The sequence below is a fragment of the Drosophila tropicalis genome, unplaced genomic scaffold (genome assembly GCF_018151085.1).
Source record: "Drosophila tropicalis isolate 14030-0801.00 unplaced genomic scaffold, ASM1815108v1 contig_859, whole genome shotgun sequence".
NCBI classification, from domain to species: Eukaryota; Metazoa; Arthropoda; class Insecta; order Diptera; family Drosophilidae; genus Drosophila; species Drosophila tropicalis.
In genome coordinates this window covers 6,939,021-6,958,031 of record NW_027173353.1, presented here as the reverse complement: position 1 = coordinate 6,958,031, position 19,011 = coordinate 6,939,021, and positions in this window count along the sequence as shown.

The following is a 19,011-nucleotide window of genomic DNA, read 5'->3' as shown; positions in this document are numbered from 1 at the left end:
CATGTCTTGCCAAGTGCGCTTCAGAACTTTGCGGCTAAAAAGCCAAAAACAGCAAATACCAGATTTTTCAGCATCATCATACATACATACATACATACTAACACAAACAAAGTTGTTGCAATTCTGTCGAAGTACTGGCCCAGGCACCAAGCAACCAAGCTTCAGGCAGCGACAGTTTTGCATATGAAGTGCCGACACAACAATCGAAAATTTGCGCAACAGACGCGTTAAGTGGGCGCATGCATTGAGTGCAAAACTGTAGCATACTTTTCAGCTAAAGTTTATGCACTGCCAGTGGCTTAATGAGGCCTCTGGCTTTAAAATGGCATTTGTCAAAGCGCTTAAAACGAAATGGCATGGAAACAAATATACATCCTAAAATAGAAGAAAGAAGGAAAACAAAAACTTACTAGCCAACCGCATAGACTTGGCCAAATTAATAGCACTAAAAACAAACTCTCCGCCATCCGTCCGTCTGTTACTAGGTCTGGGCTAATTTATGCATTACAACCAAAAAGTAGCGACCACAAACTCACACACATACACACACACACAAACACGGATACATCTACTGAAGGGCCAAAAGAGACGATGCCACAGACACGTGGATGGGCCATTATGCACACACAATGCAGTGGGAAAAAGGAACGTGGATATTAGCCAAAACCATCTACATAACAATAAACGACGATTAAAAGCTTTACGGCTGGAAACATACCCCACTTCACATGCCCGTCGCACATTATCTATTAAAAATTTATAGCCAGACAACAGAAAATGCCGCCAAAGTGGCAGCAGCAGGCTGCAAGCGACCGACCCTATAGCCAAAAACACAAAAGCCAACAAGTATGCACAAATTTAAAATGCTGTCTAGAAAACGAAAACGAGAGCGAGAGCAGCTGAGAAGAAACCAGCAAAAACAAGGACATTCTGCCATGATAGGACAACAAACAGCCAAAAAAAAAAAGAAACAAAAAGAAAATCAAACGCAAGAAAATTTTCAAATAAAATTCAGAAGCATGAAAGCGCCATTACACACACACACACAGACATTTACACACAAATACACACTCGAGCCAACGAGCAAAAGCAACGACAACGGCAATGGGCAAAGCCAAGCCAAAGCCAATGCCAAAAGCCCACAAAACCCACCAAAAAAACAAAACAACTTCTAATAATTTTTAATGAAATTCCAAATAAACACGTAAAAGCCAATGAATGTCATTTCAAAAAAGGTAAAAAGCTTGCTGCGGCTGTGTGTGTGCGTGTGTGTGTGTGTGTGGCTCGTTTGGCTGAGGCCCCCAGCTACAAGGTGAAGGTGCGCCCTCTGGTATGGCGGTATATGAATAACACCAACAGCAATAACAGCAACGGCAACAGCAGCAACAACAAGCGATTGCCGCCGGGCAGCACAGGGCAAAGCCAAATGGAGTGCCTGCCCTAAAGGTTTTTCTTTTCAGGGGTGGGGGATGAGGTTAGTGGACTTGCTTCTTGTCCTCATGCTGCTGCTGGTGCTGGGTGCTCTGTCTGTGGTTTTCGGCTCTGGCAAAAAAGTGGGCGATACAAGAGACCCGACAACGGACAACAAAATTTATTAGTCCGCACAATTTGACTACTTTTAGGCGCAATAACCGCAGGACAGGACACAGCATCGCACTCGTATGAAAAACTTTCTCTCTCTCACTCGCTCGCTCTCTCTCTCTCTCTTTGTTTCATTCTTTACCTCTCACTCGCTGGCTGCAGAAAAATATGTTTAACGCTGTCTGAAGACAAAAAAAGTAAAACCAAATCCGGAAAACAAAAGGGGCGCAACAACAACAGCATACAAATATACAAATTTATGGCCCAAACTGGAGAAATGTTGTCAGGGCCGAAACTGGTGAGAAATAAAGGAAGGAGAGAGAGTAGACACAGCGTGAGAATGAGAGAGAGAGTGAGAGAGGCAGCCTGCAAGAGAATGGCCAAAACAAACAATTTCACAATTTCGTCTTGACTTGGCGCGTTAAAGCAAGTTAAAATTTATTAATTTTGTGATAAGGTAAACAAAACAACTTTTGCCCCAGCAGCAGCTAAAATATTATACTAAACACAAAATGTAAAGTTTAAATTTAACACAATGAATAGATAATTTAGGTAATGAGTCTCGATTTTATTTGAATTTATCATTAGGTCTACATAGTCAATCGACTATCCTTGGGAATTCCTTTAGTTGGTCCAACATTTTAGCTGTCTTAAAGACGAACTTTTTACTTATGACCACAAATAATATGACGACAGACATTGAAGGCAAAATCACAAATACATATATTGAGATCCTTTCTGGGGCGAGTATTTTGTCTGGGGACCAACATAGTAGCAAAGTTGGTTACGCAAGAGCGTAATTTTTAAATGTGTTTGCCGGTTATGTTAGCGACCTTCCCACTGTTTGGGGAGCCAGGCCAACCATCTGTCTGAATGCCTGGCCGCTTGTCTGCGGATTGTGGTAAAAGTTTTTCATATTTAATTTAAGGGTCGCCCCTGCGTACGCACACACACACACACACTGTTTGAAAAGGTGTTTGACCGGCAATAAGTCAATTTTGTGTACATTTTATTCACGCGCCAAGCTCCGCGCTGCGTGGAGCGCAAAGCGTCTCACTTGTCTCTCCTGGGAGTTGGCCACCAAAAATTCAATGATTAATGTGCGTTCTGCTGGAGCCGTTGAAGTGGGCGTGCTGTGAATGGGTTGGCCAAACTCTGTACAACATGGGGATCTGCTCCGGTGGCTGTGCCCGTGACTGGGTCCGTCCCCGTGCCTGTGCCTGTGCCCGAGTCCATAACGACAGCCAACATAAACAGAAACGCAAACGAAAACGCCGCTCAATGACCTCAGCGTATTTCAAAAGTTTATTAATTTATTGGATTCATGAAGTCATTGCGTGGGTGTAGGGAATCACATTTCCAGCCAACGAATTTTTGGGGTTGGCCATTGGATGGGGGGGCTATTTACTTACCAAAAGTATTAAATTTTGTTGCCTTTTTAAGGGGTAATACGATTTGAATGGATTATGGTCTCCGCTGTCGTTAGACATCCATCTGATGTAGTTTCTATTCATTGCAATGGCAAATAATACATCATTTTAATAGGAACAGAATTTCAAATCAAACCCAAATCAGCAAGTTTATTTCTGCAATGCCGAATGATTAAACAATTTAAGTTGTTGTTGCTGAGAGGTAAATGAGATACCTAAATTGGGTTTGTTATAATTGTAAAATGTTGATGCTTGAGATCCCCATTGATTGAGAACAACTACAGAATTTTATTTGTTTTTTAAATTACCAAACTTGAATACGTTACCCTATTAAGCACATGTTATCCACCACGCACCATCTCATTAAGAAATTCCAAATTATACTATGATTTTGTGATACTTCAAGTAAAGGATTCATATATTTCGATACATTTCTTTGGCTTATACCATATTATTCTAAAACAAGATGTCTGATTTGCTGGAAATAATCCATGTACTCGAATAACTCAGCATAGTAACCACATTCTATTTTGTTTATGCTCGATTTGATTATTATTTACATTAAAATACACGGCCCTTTTGCTTGGTAAACTTTTGAAGAATATTTAAATACTTATCATAATGCAAACGATACTTTATTAGATAATATAAGACGATTAGATTGTAATGCGATTATCATCCCGATAAGGTATTGGGAAGTACATACTGATGCAATCTTTGAAATTGTGGGTAATGCGGTTCGCATGTGGCATACAATTATTTGCTTATTTCATAGCATTGTGCGTGTTGCATGGCCATTGTCAGGCTTTGGTCTAAACAAATTAGAATATTGCCAGTGCATGGACATAGACATTACAGGGCAATTATTTAATTAATTAAAACTGGCCGTGGGCGCATGTAAATAAATGCACAAAACCAAAACACAGACAAAATGTAATTAACTAATCAAAACACAAAATGCAGCCGGTAAATCCTTTATACATGCACATAAGATCCTTTAAACTGGACAGATTGGGCTGGAGCAGGGGTGGAATAAAGGTGTGAGAGGTTGAAGGTGGCTATGTGTATGGATGGATGGATTGGCATGGGTTCTTGTGTGTATGACATTTGTTTGAAAGGGAAACTAATCACTGACGATAGAAAAGAGTACGCACATTGCACATTTGATTCCGCACTTTGATAGTCACGACAAACAAACTAGTACATATGTATGCAACTATATAAATACTATATGTATAAAAATATATGTGCATGTGTGGTGTGTGTGCGTGTGTGTGTGTGAGGCTCGGTCAATCAGCTTAAATACATTTGCCAATACCATGAAGGTAAACCATAAAGGGGAAAAAAACGTTGGCTGGCAATTAAAATTTACGTAGCATTTTAATAGCAAAACTTTTCTCTTTAATGTTTATTTGCCTTGTTTGTAGTTGTTGTTGTTGTGGCTTTCTATATATACAAATATAAATCTATAGTAGGGTACATACATACATACATATATGTATATATACGATGTTTTTTTTGCCGCATTTCATTAAACAAAACTTTTGCCATAGCAGCAACTAGGAGCAACCTCTGCCTGAGCTAGAACCTGGCCGGTGAATTTAATAGGTGGCACCCTCAACTTGCAGTTGACTCTCTATCCACGAACCTTCCTTCCTCCCTGTCTCTCGCTTACTCGCTATGGCAGTTAGTTACAACCTGTAGCCCAGCAGGAGGACGCGTCTCTTGCATAAAACACTAAGGAGAACAAAAAATATATAAAATAAAACGGCAAAAAATGGAAGAGGAATGCCATCAAAAGTGCCAACCTTGAGCACTTGGTTATTAAAATGCATTCAACCAAAATCTAAAAACTACAAAACTAAAAAACGACAACTAGAACGTTGCTTCGGCTAAAAAACTAAACAACTTTTCCAAGCACTCGACGTGGCAGCGGGTGAAGAGGAGTAAGGATCGACAAGGAGATGGAGCTGCAACTGGAGCTGGAGCTGGAGCTAGAGATGGAGATGAAGATGAAGAGAGACTGCAGCTATTTGGTCATTGTTGGCAGTATGCCGTAGGGCGGCGGCTTGGGAATTCAGACACCCACAATTTTGTCGTTACACTTTCTCGTTTCTGGGTTTTGGGCTCTCTGGGTTGTAGGTGCTTTTATTCCCCCAACGGCAGCGGGTTGCCTTGCGAAAAATAATTAATTTGCATAATCCTTTGTAGCACTTTGCTTCATTCATGCCTGGCACGTTGGTTGCAGCGACGACAACGACGACCAAGACTATGCCGTTGCCGTTGCCTTGGCCAAGCTCTGCAAATTCTGCAATGCAAATTACCTTAAGTGCGGGCCACACAACACATCACCTACAAAATGGAAAGGTAAAAAAAAAAAGAAAAAATGAGAACGAAAACACAGCAGCTACCTAGCTAAGATAGAACCAAAACAAAAAACCATAGAGTAGAATTTAATTTGTCAAAGCCGAGGACTTGATACTCTCACAAAATTAACACCTTTTACGAAAGGAAACCACAATCATGGTGAGGCAATTACTTTCTATGAAATATGTATATGATTCTGTTTGACATTTATAATGATCTCTGAACTCTTTCGAAGGCCTATATGAATTCTGAATGATTGAGCTTTCTGATATTGGGCACATTTGAGATTAACAGTTTGAAAATCAGTTAAAACTTATAATTAAAAAGGAAATTTTATGCAACGTTGATTGGGACAGAGATACCAAAACATAGTACACATTAGAGAACGCTTTGTTCTAAGAATTTGGAAACTTATGATTAAAATAAATAGAACCTTTTTGGCAAGGGTATGAAGAAAAAGAATACTAAACGAACAAGTTCAGCTATAAGAAAAAAGGCAACCTGAGGAGAGCATCGCACGAGGCTGCTGCATTGTACATGGCACTAAACAACCTCAAAATCCTCATAGATCTTAAGTTATATACACACGCACAAAGTGGCAGAAAGACTGAAGGTCGGTGGGAACATTGCGGAGTGGGTGGGTTGTCAGGACAGAGGGGTGGGTTGTTTAGTATTGAGGTAGTCGGTCGGACTATGCAGCATGTAGCTGTCTTCTCTCATGTCGCGGGGACAAGCTAAGAAATGTGTAAAAAACACCTGCTGCAAGTTATTTAAGCAGACCCTGGACCAGCAGCCACACTGACTGCTGCTGCTTGTTATGACGCGGGTGGTAAGGTAGGTCGAGCTTGAGAAGGTTGGTTGGCTGCCTGCCTGCACTTCATCACACACTAGTCGCCAACAAGTGCCAACAAGCATACGAACACAAGACTAAAGAAGCTGGGGCCAAAACCAGAACCTGGACCTGGACCTGGACCTGAACCAGGTCCTTAAGGGCTCCAACACCAAACACCCAAGCACTTGGCTTGAACATTTGGTTAACACGATATTTCTTGCCGCCTCTGATTTCAGTTCGTCTGCCCATCTAACTATGTAAGACGAGGTCGAGGGGGAAACTTTTTTACACACTGCAGCTGCAGGCACATCAATTTGGCTCTGTCTTCATCTCAAGTCAACGTCGTTGGTGGATCTCTCTGGATGAGCGAATGCCTGGACAAATTAGTGCAACGGTAAGCGGCACAACGGCAGAGGGTCAGACAGAATTTGTCTGCTGTCAGTTTTGTTGCCTGAGCTCGCTGCTGATTTATGCTCTACTCTAAGCTAACTGCAGTGGTTAGAGAGAGACGCGGCGGGTAGGGAGGTAGAGAGGCAGCCTCCAACCCTCAAATCGTCTACGTATTCGTCTTGTCTTCACTTCCATCTCCTTCTTGGCCAGTGTCCATGCCAAGTTACATACATAACTCACTCGCTTTCGCTTACAACCTAAGGGTATTGCCAGATTCTCAGCGGTCGACTTGCTCAATTTGCCATATATAATAACACCGACACCGAGTCCATTTTTGTCTTGCTTGCCACACTCTTTTTTTCCCCTCCCGTTTCTTAAGTATTTTTCAAAGAACTAGCCAACCAACCAACCAAAAAAAAGTATAAAGTAATACTGGACAAGTACAAGCGGCGCCCCTTAAGTAATGAAGCAAGCGATTGCAGTTTTGTGGGTGCGCTGCTTCATTTAGTATGCCATAGGTACTGACTGACTGGATGGTTGGCTGGCTGGAAGACTTCAGCCGAGTTGGTAAGGTATGTATGATAGTTCGGTTCATAGACCTGGGACTGCACTATAAAATTTATGCTATAATACAGTTTGTCCTTGCCGAGGAGGCCGTCCCTCTTCCTGTCAGTCTTTGGCTCTCTCTCTCGCTCTCTCCTTGTCTCTGCCCCTTTCTGTTTCACACTGGCCGTAGTAAAGTAAGTAAGTATTTTTGGGTATTTGCATAAATTTTCTTAAGTGCATCAGGCAGTAAATTGCAATCGATGTTGTTGTTGCTGTTGTGGTTGTTGCTGCTGGCACTGCCATGGCATGTCTCTCTTACTGTTGTTGTTGTTGTTGTTGGTGGTGTCTTCACTTACACTCCTAACTATACCCCTGCTGCACGCTTTCAACTATTTTTTGTTCTCTTGTTTGCTGCAAATTATATAGCACACTTTCCACACCTGGACAGGCCGACGTCGACATCGCTGGCCACGACTACAACTCAACATGGACATTGCTTCTGGCCCGGGGTCTGCTTTACTCTTGTCCGTTCCGTACTGTTCCGTTTCAACCACCTTAAGTTCGTTTACTTCCGGAGCTGCACACACACACACACACACATAAACACACTCACACACACACACCTTCAACATGAGCCTTGGTGTCTGGCAAATTGTTTTCAAGGAACATGCAAAGCGCAAGTATTTAATTAATTTTTGCATATTTTATCTGTTTGAATTTGTTGAAGCATGTTCGAGTGGTCTCCCTCCCATCTTTCTATAACCCCTCCATTGCCGTTCCCGTCGCTGTCTCTCTCTCTCTCTGTCTCTGTCTCGATCTCGGTCTTAGTTGCTATCTTGACTTTAGACCAGTGTTGAAATGCTTAAGCCATTGATTGCATCTAAAGTGGCGCTATTTATACGTTCGGCTTCATTTAAATAAATTTTAAATAAAGCACAAGCCAACACAAATAACTAAAGCCCCATCACTTACCCCTCCCCCTCTATACACATTCCCATAAAGCCTAACCCACAGCAAACAACACTTGGTCAATAAAGTTCCTTCACTTGAGCTTAAGAGAAACTCAGACACCGAGACGATGAGAGCAAGATGATGTGGAGTGGGGGGGGCGTTGAATTTCAGTTAATTGGTTCTGCAATTTATTGCAAGGCTATCAAATTTCTCTTCGATTGCATTTAAATGCACAAACTTATTAATTGGCCAATTTAATTCGACGCTTCCCACTCTTCTAATTTGACAAACTCATGAAATGAATTAATAATTAATTAAATAAATCAACATGGAAGCTCTGAAAATTTTCGCAGTTTTCAATTCCCATGCATTGTATTCGGATTTGGTTATTTTCCATTGCGAAAAGCCAAAATGAATAAATACATACAATACATATAGAAAAATGCTGTGAAATTTTAATATTCGTATACATACTCGGAAAAAAACACAAGCCTCTGAGCTTATTTAAATTTTATAAAGCTGTTCGAAGTAGTTTTTGTCTGACCATTTTGATTTGGCCGCAAACTTTGTTAGCCAACTGTTCGGATGGCCGGCAATCTATGTACAAACACGAGTGTCTACAATATATAGACAAACCTACATACATATGTTTAGATGTACATATATATCTTTGTATATGTATGTGGTATGTTGGTATAGTATTTTACAGCTACCCATTTCATAAATTGTCTTGGCCCGCTTCCGATCCTGACGCTTGTAGCTGCTTATATTGCTTTGCTTTGTTCGAAAATCAATTATGCTGTCATTGTCATGCTTTTGACCTGCTTCTCCTGCCCTCTGACTCCAACTGCTGCCTAAGTCCGACGCCCTGACTGCCCCCCAAGTGCCGGCCACAACTGTTATCACACCTAGCGCTGTTTAAAAACACGTTGCTCAAACATTGACTGCTGACGCCAAAGCCAACGCCAACGCCAACTGCCCCCCGTCTACGTCTCCGACTACGACTACGACTTGGGGGCTGGTGCTCCGGATTCAGCTCCTGATGATGGAACCGACTAGCGTGCACCGCTCTTTGCCTTTACGTGCCCATAATGGACCCTCATCAGTCTCATTATTTATGCGACGTGCGGTTTCTTTGGATTTTGTTAGATTAAAAAGTGCCTGAGGGTTTTGTTGAGTGGCCAGAACGTCACTGTGGTCAATGCTGATGTATATGTGTATGTGTACGTAAAAGGCAATGTGTGGGTGTGTGTGTAAAGGTAAGTTTAAGTGTGTGTGTGTGTGTGTGTGTGAAGAAAGGCCTAAAGGTAAAACAGGTCAGTCCGGTCAGGTATTGTCGTTGTACAGGGCTCTGCCCCTGGCCCTAGATCGTCTTGTTTATGGCCGGTCCTTGTACGCGCCCCTTTTTACCCCGGTGACTATTTGTTAAATTTACAAAATAAACAACTAACCATATTCATTCTCAAGTATTCGTTTGATTGATACCCTAAAAATCCTGAACAAAAGTTCTAATATTTAATATTTTCTCTTGATTTTTGTCGGCTTTTTCTTTAGATTCGCCTTTCTTTTGGGGCTTAACAAACTCAAGTTGGTCCAGTATAATACAATAGAAAATTCGTTGGCTAACATGGCGTATGAGTTATATAACTCTATCAATAGCTAAAATTTCAAATTTACAAACTAACCAAATAAATTTAAGGACTACAATCTTTCAACTTTTACTTGTTAACGACATATTTTAAGAATCAAGTATGTATATGTATACATATACCCAAATGGACAGTCTGTGTGCTCAGGGTAGATGATAACGCAAAAGGCGAGCAAGGACAGAGGCCGTGGCCATGGTCGAGGCCGAGGCCAAACCGAGCTAAAAGATTGGCATTAGTAATGTGCTTTTCATTTTTATTTTTTTCGTGTTTTTTTTTTAAGGGCTGCCCTTTCGCACTGCTGGTACTGTTCAAAGATTAATGCGACAGGCATTGAATATTTATTAGTTGTTACTTTGCATATAATTTGTGGCCCTTTGCTAACTGCCATTGATTTGACTCTCGGGCAGCGTATCTGAATATTTGAATTAGGCCAGAACAGGCTGTTGACTCTGTGGTTTTAATTTGTCAGAGTGCGCTAATACGAAATTAATTTGCCAGAGTCAGGCAAAAGCCACTCGACCAGATAGCTGGACAGGCAAAATGTTCCGAACGGACAGCCTGCCAAGATGCTTGTCCAGTTTGCGGGCAAGACAAATGGCGTCTGCTGCTGAAATATTAAAAAACAACAAGAACAAAAAAAAAAAACGAAGGAAAGCAACCAAAAAATAATACCAAAAAATGTTACTCTTCTTGCTGTTGGCAGTTTGTTGTGTTCGCCAGTGGGCGAGAGTTGCAACCGAAATACAAGTGTAAAAGCAATTACATTAAATAAAACAATAACAAAAGCAAAGAAGAGACACAAGCAAGCAAATAAATGAACAAACAAACAAACAAACGAACGAACGAACGGACAAACAGGCAAGAAGCAAAACAAAAACATAGATACACGCAGGCAAGACAAATTGTTGCAGTTGCTGAATGTTGTTCCAATAAACAGAGCCAAAGCCGTTGAAGTAGCTGGCTGCAGCATCTGTGTGGATGTGGATTTGCAGCAGTAAAATCAAAACCAAATTAAATAAAATACAACAAAAAAAAAAAAAAGAACTAAAGGCAAACAAGAAAACCAAATAATGAGAATATTGCATTAGTTGTAGCCCAAACGCAATAGAGCCACAATTGGAGAGGTATTTCGGATGATGGTAAATGGTGGGCGTCTGAAAGGATTAACCACACTGACAACACAACAGCCGCACCAACACACACACACACCTTACCCCTGAAGCCACTCAGACACGGACACACATGGTGGCTTGAAGGCAACCAGCTCATGCACTTGACTGCATCGGCGGTCCAATGCTGGTGACACGCTTCTCTCTATACATCGGCGACAACATGCGGCTCTGGGATGCTGCTGCTGCTGCTTGCCCAATAGCAAAATGTTTTTACACTTAAAGACAAAACCAGAGATTCACCCTGAAAACAACACTCTCTGCATTTGAAACATCGTCTGAATAGGCGGCGGCGCCCTGCATGCGGATGCGGATGTGGATACGAAAATGTAGTTGGGGAATTCTGTGGGACAAGGCATTCATCCTAAACCCATACCGAAACCTAAACCTAAACCCAAACCAAAAACCTACACCCAAGCCCAACATTGAAACGTTTGCGGCTGCGGTTTGCACTTTTTGGTCTTTGCTGTGACTGTGTGGGCTGCTAACCATGGGCCAAATGTCTCATTTCTATCTGAAAAGCAAATAAAAAGGTGAACACTTTACATTTTTCACCATTTCTTTAAAGCCAACATCAATTTTTTGATGGTTAATTTTTTAAAACTAAATTTTTGACTTTATAAAAGTATTTATCAAAGGCTTTTGCTTTCTTTTGGAATGTGTTGTCTATCTGAATTGAGAATTCAAAGTTAGAAAAATGTATTAAACTGTATAAAATTCCCTTAATTATGCTTTTGTCTTTCCAGGAGCTCTAAGTAGTTGAATTTTCTTAAATTTCTGAACTCAAATAATAATGCTTTGAAATTTGAGCACATTCTTTGGTCAGATTACCCACTGTTGAGCGTCTAGATTACTTGTTCTGGGTGGGGTTTAGGTTTCGACGACTAAATGGCAACAGCCAAGTCTTTGCAAGCTGTTGTCGCTTTCATCCTTGTCCTGGCATTGCATTGACAGAAGATTAGTGTGAAGCAACAATGTGAAAACAGCGCTGCAGGGGTGCAATACACCCACACACACACACACCCACACACAGAGACAGCCAAATAGAGAAACGGAAATGGATGGCAACAGGGCACAGTAGAAGACACTTTTATTGCGGTGCGTTTGCTTTTTAAGTTGTTCCGAATTGCATTTGGCAAATGTCGTTGTTGTTGCTGATTCTGTTGCTTCTATTGCTACTGCTGCTGTTGCTGCTGTGCAATTTTTGCTCAAAGATTACATAATTTAACGAAATTTAATAAACATCAACACCAACTGTGTGTGTGTTGTCGGTGCCTTTGGTAAGCGCTGGTGCCCGGAGGGCGATCAACGACAACAAAATGCAACAGCAACTCGGCGCCAACTTGAGCTTTATTAAATTTCACGCACGCTACGCGCCAGTGCAAACTCAAGCCCCTATACCCCAAAAGCCCTTGCTCCGAATCAGAATCTGAAAATGAATGCACACACACACACACACACACACACACAAACTGGGTTGGCACTGGGTGATGTCGAGGCGAATAGGGTGCAAAATGTTTGCACATCTGCATATAAATTCCTCTCATTTTTGTTCACACCAAGGCAGCTTACACATTTTTTTTTTTTTTTTTTTTTCGGTCGGTGTTTGCCAATATTTGCATTTGCATTCTATTTCACGTTTTTTTGTCCGCTCTATTGTCGCCTGATGTTGTTGCTGCGGTACTTTTACACTGTTTACATAAACATTTTTTCGACACAAAACATTTCGTTGCACAAATTTACATTTAAATTAAATTTTAAGTGCATTTTCAAATAAACTAAGTTGCCAGAGCGCCAAACCCCCCACCAAAAAAAAAAAGGTGTGAGGCAATCAAAACCCAATGCGTGCATTCGGGATACATTTTCTGATGGTGAGGGCCAGCACCACAGTATGCAACATCGATGGTGGGCGCTATGGGGCGGCGGTGCTGTCAACGACAGGTTAAATGCCACCAACATGGCAAACATTGTTGCTGGTCTGGTCTGGCCATGTCGGCTTGAATGGGGTTGACAATCGGAGGGATGGGGGGGGGGGGGGTCGAACAAGCAGCATATTGATTGTTATCAATTTTGGTTATTACATGGCCAAGCGCCTGCCATTTGCGTGGCAATTTTTCACTTGTATAGTTTTTACCATATTCAAATTCTGCCGTTTTTCAATGGTTATATGCCTTATTTGAACACAACTGTCGCAGTATAGCGAACGTTTTAAACTAAGTTTTCCAACCACTAACTTGGTAATAGTTGAGCATGGAGAAATGAAAAGAAGCAAAGTGCCATAAAATATTCAATGTAAAAGTTTCCTTATGCATTTTTGATTGTTTGCAATCGTTTGGTAAATTGTTTGCAGGGTATCTTATGGTTCATTACGCTTAACTGCAGCTCTTTCTAATTCCATTATATTTTTCCCCAGTTTTTGTAGTTATTTTTACTGCCAACAGCAATGCCAAGATTGAGGAGACCCGAGCGGGTGTGTGGTACAGAGTAAAAGGAGAGATTTATGTATTTGATTTTTATTGAAGCCGAGTGCATCGATTATACAAACAGCAAATTGAACTAATAAACGAGATTTATAAATAACTCTATATATGTGCTATATGTTGTATATACACACGTACATACATACATATGTGTGTGTTTACTTCAATAGATTTAAATATATGTATTTTTGTATACATATCTGTTTGTTATGTTGCGTATTTTGCAACCACAATAACAACAAGGAAAGAAATACAAAGCATACGCAAAAAATACACTAAAGTGAATTTAAACAGATAAATTTATATGCATATCTATCAATCAACGAGGTGTTCTCGAAAAGTCTCAAGTAAGTAAGCTTGGCAAACAAGTAGACCGACAAATCACATACTCGAAATAGACCTAGTCTACCATTACTTTAAAAAAGTCATTAATTAATATAAAAAGAAGGAGATTCGATTTGCAAATACTTGCCACAAGACCCTTGATTGATTCATGACTTAATTAAGATATTCGCTTAACTTACCTCGTTGCAGATGAGTGCAAGGAAGTTTCAATTCAAGTCAGGCATATTCTTTGCACAATCGTTTTGTTATTTTACAAAACACAAATGATGGACAATAAAAATGAAATCCTTCTCTTGTATTGTCTTTTCTACCGATTGCAAATAAACTTACTTGCACAGGACTTTCGTATCAATGAATAAACACATACATACATAAGGACATAACGTTGAGCTTTAATTTAATGCTTAATTTTTGTATGCACATATACATATGCATTATATAAACGATATAATAGTTTCCTATCTGTTGATAATCTGATTATACAGATGAAATGCCAAAAAGTAAAGGCAAAATCAGAGGGCGGCAGTAGTAAGTGGCTATCCGGGCGGATTAAAGCAAACGAAAATTAATGATAAAATTTAATGGACACTTGTGCGTGTGACACGCCCTTTCTCTGTGTATACACACACACACTCACATAACTACACTCATGTATTTATATATCTGGTATGTATAGGTATGTGTTAACATGTATTTGTACATGGACAGCAGACTCGCATTCGCAATGAAGTTTACTTATGTCGTTAAGTATGCGTTGCATTTAATGGAGCAAAATTGCATGCCAGCACAGTAGGAACATCAATACAACAACAACAACAACAGCAGCAACAGCAACATCAGTAAAGGCGAAAATGAAAACGAAAACAAACATGAAAATCTTAAGATTGTTTGACGCCAGCCGATTATGATGCACCCTACGTGCAAAAGTCGGTTAAAAGTTTTTACGCTTTGATTTCGCTTTTACCCAAGTGCACAACAAACTACATGACGAACAGATATGAGAGTCTGCGGGCTCAAAAACTTAAGTGGCAAAGGGGTGGGGCTTGGAGTGGGGCTGATTAGCTGCCAAGTTCCATGCTGGGAGCTAATTAAGTGGCTAGCAAACATGTCGTAATGAAGTTGGATAAACTTCGAAATTGCTCGCTCATCTATGTGCAAGATTTTCAAGTTATGAAACTACTTCATATCGGTAAATATTTTGGTTAACAATGTTTGTCCAACATCTTGATAACTTTGTGTTAAAAAAATATAATGCTTTCTGATAATACATAGAGCCCACAAAAAGGTTCCTAAGGACCCATTAAAAAAATCTCTATTGACATACACGTGTTAAATGATTTGATGTACGATAAGGTTAGGGGGTCAAATTGTTTTCCAGGTGGGCACTGAAGTAATTTATTAGCATTCCTTAACCGAAAAACACTTTCCACCAAAAAAAAAACTCTTTATTCACAAACACATATTAACTAATCTGATGTACGATAAGGATATTAGGTCAAATTGTTTGTGGGTTGATACTGAAGAAACTGAATTAATGTAACCTTTTCAGACCTATAATTGGTCTTTTTCTACGAGAATTAAGCAATTTATATTACAAAAATATCATAGGACTTAGGGGATTTTGTAGGTATGCTAAGAAAAAGATAGTCCTAGAGCTGTATTTGTCAGGATATACTTCTTTGAGAGGTTTTTGTAAAATTTTATCCACTTCTTTAAAATTGCTGATACAGTTTTCATAATTTTGTGCATTGGTTAAAGGATATACTAACTACTACAGCCTAAGAACTTAGCATTTTTGTATAAGGTCCTTTTATTACAAGTTTGTTACTAAGAAAGTTATCTTACTTTAAAATCTTTGACAGCAAACCACTGACCACTAAATTGTTATAAGCTCGTGTATTCAGAAAATGTTCAGCTCATTAACGGGAAAGCTCTTAGATCAGCATACTAAATATAAGACTGGTCTTAGTTAGTTGCCCCGGACAACAAGGCCATTCTGCCGTGTGTATGACAAACGTTTTGACTGCATCATAACAACCTGAACATGAGCTGTTTTTGTGTAGAGCACTTAAAAAATACCCCAGCACTTTTAATTTACTACAGAAATTACAAAACGGTGGCGGAGGATGAAGGGTCTTTGCAGGTACACACATACAGGGCAATGCTGATGCGTGAGAAAAAGTATTTTTTCTTAAAACTCGACAAGAAAAACATACAGCAGCAGCCAGAGATGGTTAAAAATGAAAATATAAAAAATATATAAACCGAGGTCGAATGCTTCTGCTGCCGTTGCCGTTGCCGTTGCAGTTGCTGCTGCTGTTTGCACTCTTGTTTTCCTCTCAGCCAAGTCACTTTGTCATTCCAAGTGAAGCCAGCTCACATATACATTTGCATTTGCATGACGTCAGAAGTCGAAATATTCAGCTAGAGCCAGGAGTGTGATGGTAGTTGTGGACTCGGGACTGCATAAAGAAAGTGGAGCCTGTTCCTTCAACTCGATTCTTCATTCTTGTTTTGTTTTTTTTGTGTTTCCTTTTTAATTTTTTTTTTTTGCTACTTTCCTTTTGCTTTGCTGTTGGCTGACAGAGCTGACGTTCTTGTTGGTTTTGTGCTGGCAGCGTGTATATTTAATTAAAACAGGATTAATCTAGCAGAAACAATACTTCACTAAATGCAGCACCAGAAGATGGCACGACTACCAAGCACATGACCAACTGCTGCAGCTTTGGCTTCAGCATTTGCTTCAGCCTGCGGCTTGGCTAACAGACTCGTTGGCTTGGCTGACGGGCAGAAGAGGGCGAAAGGATGTGGCAAGGATGCCTCGCTGTGGCTCTGGCACAAACAAGGCACAAACAATGGCGTTAACTGCTCTGTTCTCTGTTTTCTCTGCTTACTCTTTATTGTTTTTCCTTTTCTTAAATATGCATGCGAACGCTTGAAATAGTGGCGGTTGGTTTTAATGCACTGCTGCTCAAAAAAGTATGCTACAGTTTTTCCTTTTTAATATGTTATGCATACTCCGCAGACCTCCAACCGACAACTTGTGCTGGTCTTTCAATCATTGATCCCAGCTCCACTCCACTCCACTCGGCTCAAGTCAACTCAATTCAAGTTGACTCCAATGACGTCCACTGTTCGGGTGTTGCCAATCAAGGAAATTGCGTGCTCACATGTTAAACAGAGCCAACAGGGCAGGGAAAGAAAAACAGTCAGTCCATAAACGTTTTCGTTTCTGTTTTTGTGTTTTTTCCTTCTTTTTTTCTTCTTTTTTGTTTGGCCATTTACTATCGACTTTAATTAATATTTACCTTATGCTAGCTTTCACCGCTTTGCCGTCTATTAGCCAAGGCAAACAGTTTTAACAGCTTTTAGACTGTTGTCGCTCGCCCAAGAAGCTGAAGCTTGACTTCAACGCCAAACGCCAAACGTGGGCCAAATAAACCAAGATATGTTTATGCCAAAGTAGTAGAATATTTCTTTCGTTTATTTTTAATATTTTCCACAAAAACAAAACAAAATGAAAGCAAAGATGAAGAAGAAATAATAAAATAGAAAAGAAACGAAATGAAATCCAAGAGGCCAAAAACCAAGAACCAAAAACCAGAACAAGAGCGAAACCCAGCGAAAATCCACACCAGGAAGTGCTCTACACAAGCAATGCCAACAACACCAGCAACAACACCAACAACAACAACAGAAACAACGGCAACATGAGTCGAAATTGTAGTTGTACAAACACGTCAGCTTTTAAATTACTTGGCCTAAAGGTAAATTGAGCGGAAGTTAAAATGTTGGAAAAACAGCACAAAAAAAAAAGGAAAAAAAAAAGCCGAAACACACTCCGTTGAGAGGATAGGCAATGGGTGGGCCAGTGAAGGGCGGGATAATGGAATACAGTGGTGGTAGGCAAGGAGTACAAGCCAAAAGAGAAGTCCATACAACAGCAACAAAAACGGCCAGAATCGGGTAAGGCGGCACACGGCAAATTTGCCGGGAGTAAACGTAAGAATAATAACAACCGAAAGCAAGTTTTTCGGCTCAAGTTGTTGGTGGTGTTGTTGTTGTTGCAAAAACTTGTAGTTGCTGTTGCTGTTCCTACTATGAAATTCAGTGGCATACAAAACGTAATTTCAACTAAACGAACCGACAAACAAAAATAAACAAACAAACAGTAGCAACAGCAACGAAATATTATTTTAGCTTGCTTGCATCCTTCCTGCGGCCTTGCGGCATCCAACAGGAGCCAGCCAAAGACTCGGGCACCGCCCCCCAATTTTATTTTTATTTCTTTTTTTTTTTTTTGTTTTTGTCTGCCCCTCGTCTCATTCCGCTCATCTTGTGCATTCATATGCGAGCGGTATAAGTTGGCGAAATTGTGCAATAATAAAATATTTGCAATGTACTCGAAACGCATCCCTCGCATCTCGCAGCTCAACAAGGAGCTTTGTATATGCTATCCCAAGTTTTCATCCGCATCCGTCCTTGTCCCACACCTGTTAAGACTTGGCTCGACTGGCTCGGACTGGCGGCAACTGCATTTTCATAAAGTGCAGCTCATAATAAAGGCGAACCAGCCAAACAGTGTGCATGCCAAGGGGCCGAAATAAAAAGTGAAAATAAATATGAGCAGCAGCCACAGGCAGGCGAAAACGGCAACGGCAACGGCAACGGCAACAGCAACAGCAACAAGCCGAGCCAAGCAAAAAATACAAAACAAAAAACCAAAATAAACAACAATAGTAGAATGAAAAACAAAAGAAAACTACAAAAAAAAAAAGGAAAAGAAAAACAAAAAAAAAATATTTATAATAAAGCCCGCGAAAATATTTGCAGCGGGCATTGAGAAATGTTGCGCAATAAAAATTGCATTTTTATGCTGATGTTTGAATTTTGCATGCAAATGAAAAACGAACAGTGCCAACCAAAAAATAACCAACAAGACTTGTCTTTTTTTTTCTAATGCTCCTAGAAAGGATCGACAATCTTTTACCTAGGCAAAGAGAAAGTAGATTAAAATTGGCTTTAACTTATTTAAGAACTTTTAACTATAAAGACTAAGATAAAAAGTAAAAAATTAAGAAAAAAAAACAAATTGTTACGTATTATTTTATAATTTGCTTTTCAACCTTTAATTAAACTTCTTCAGAAACGAAAACAAAAGCCTTAAGCTAGGCTCTTTTTGCTTTGAAAGGCGAAGGATGTTAAGGATATTCCAAGTTTTGGAGTTTTCCAAATGAAGAGTGTCTTGCCTACTTGGTAAGTGGTAAGAAA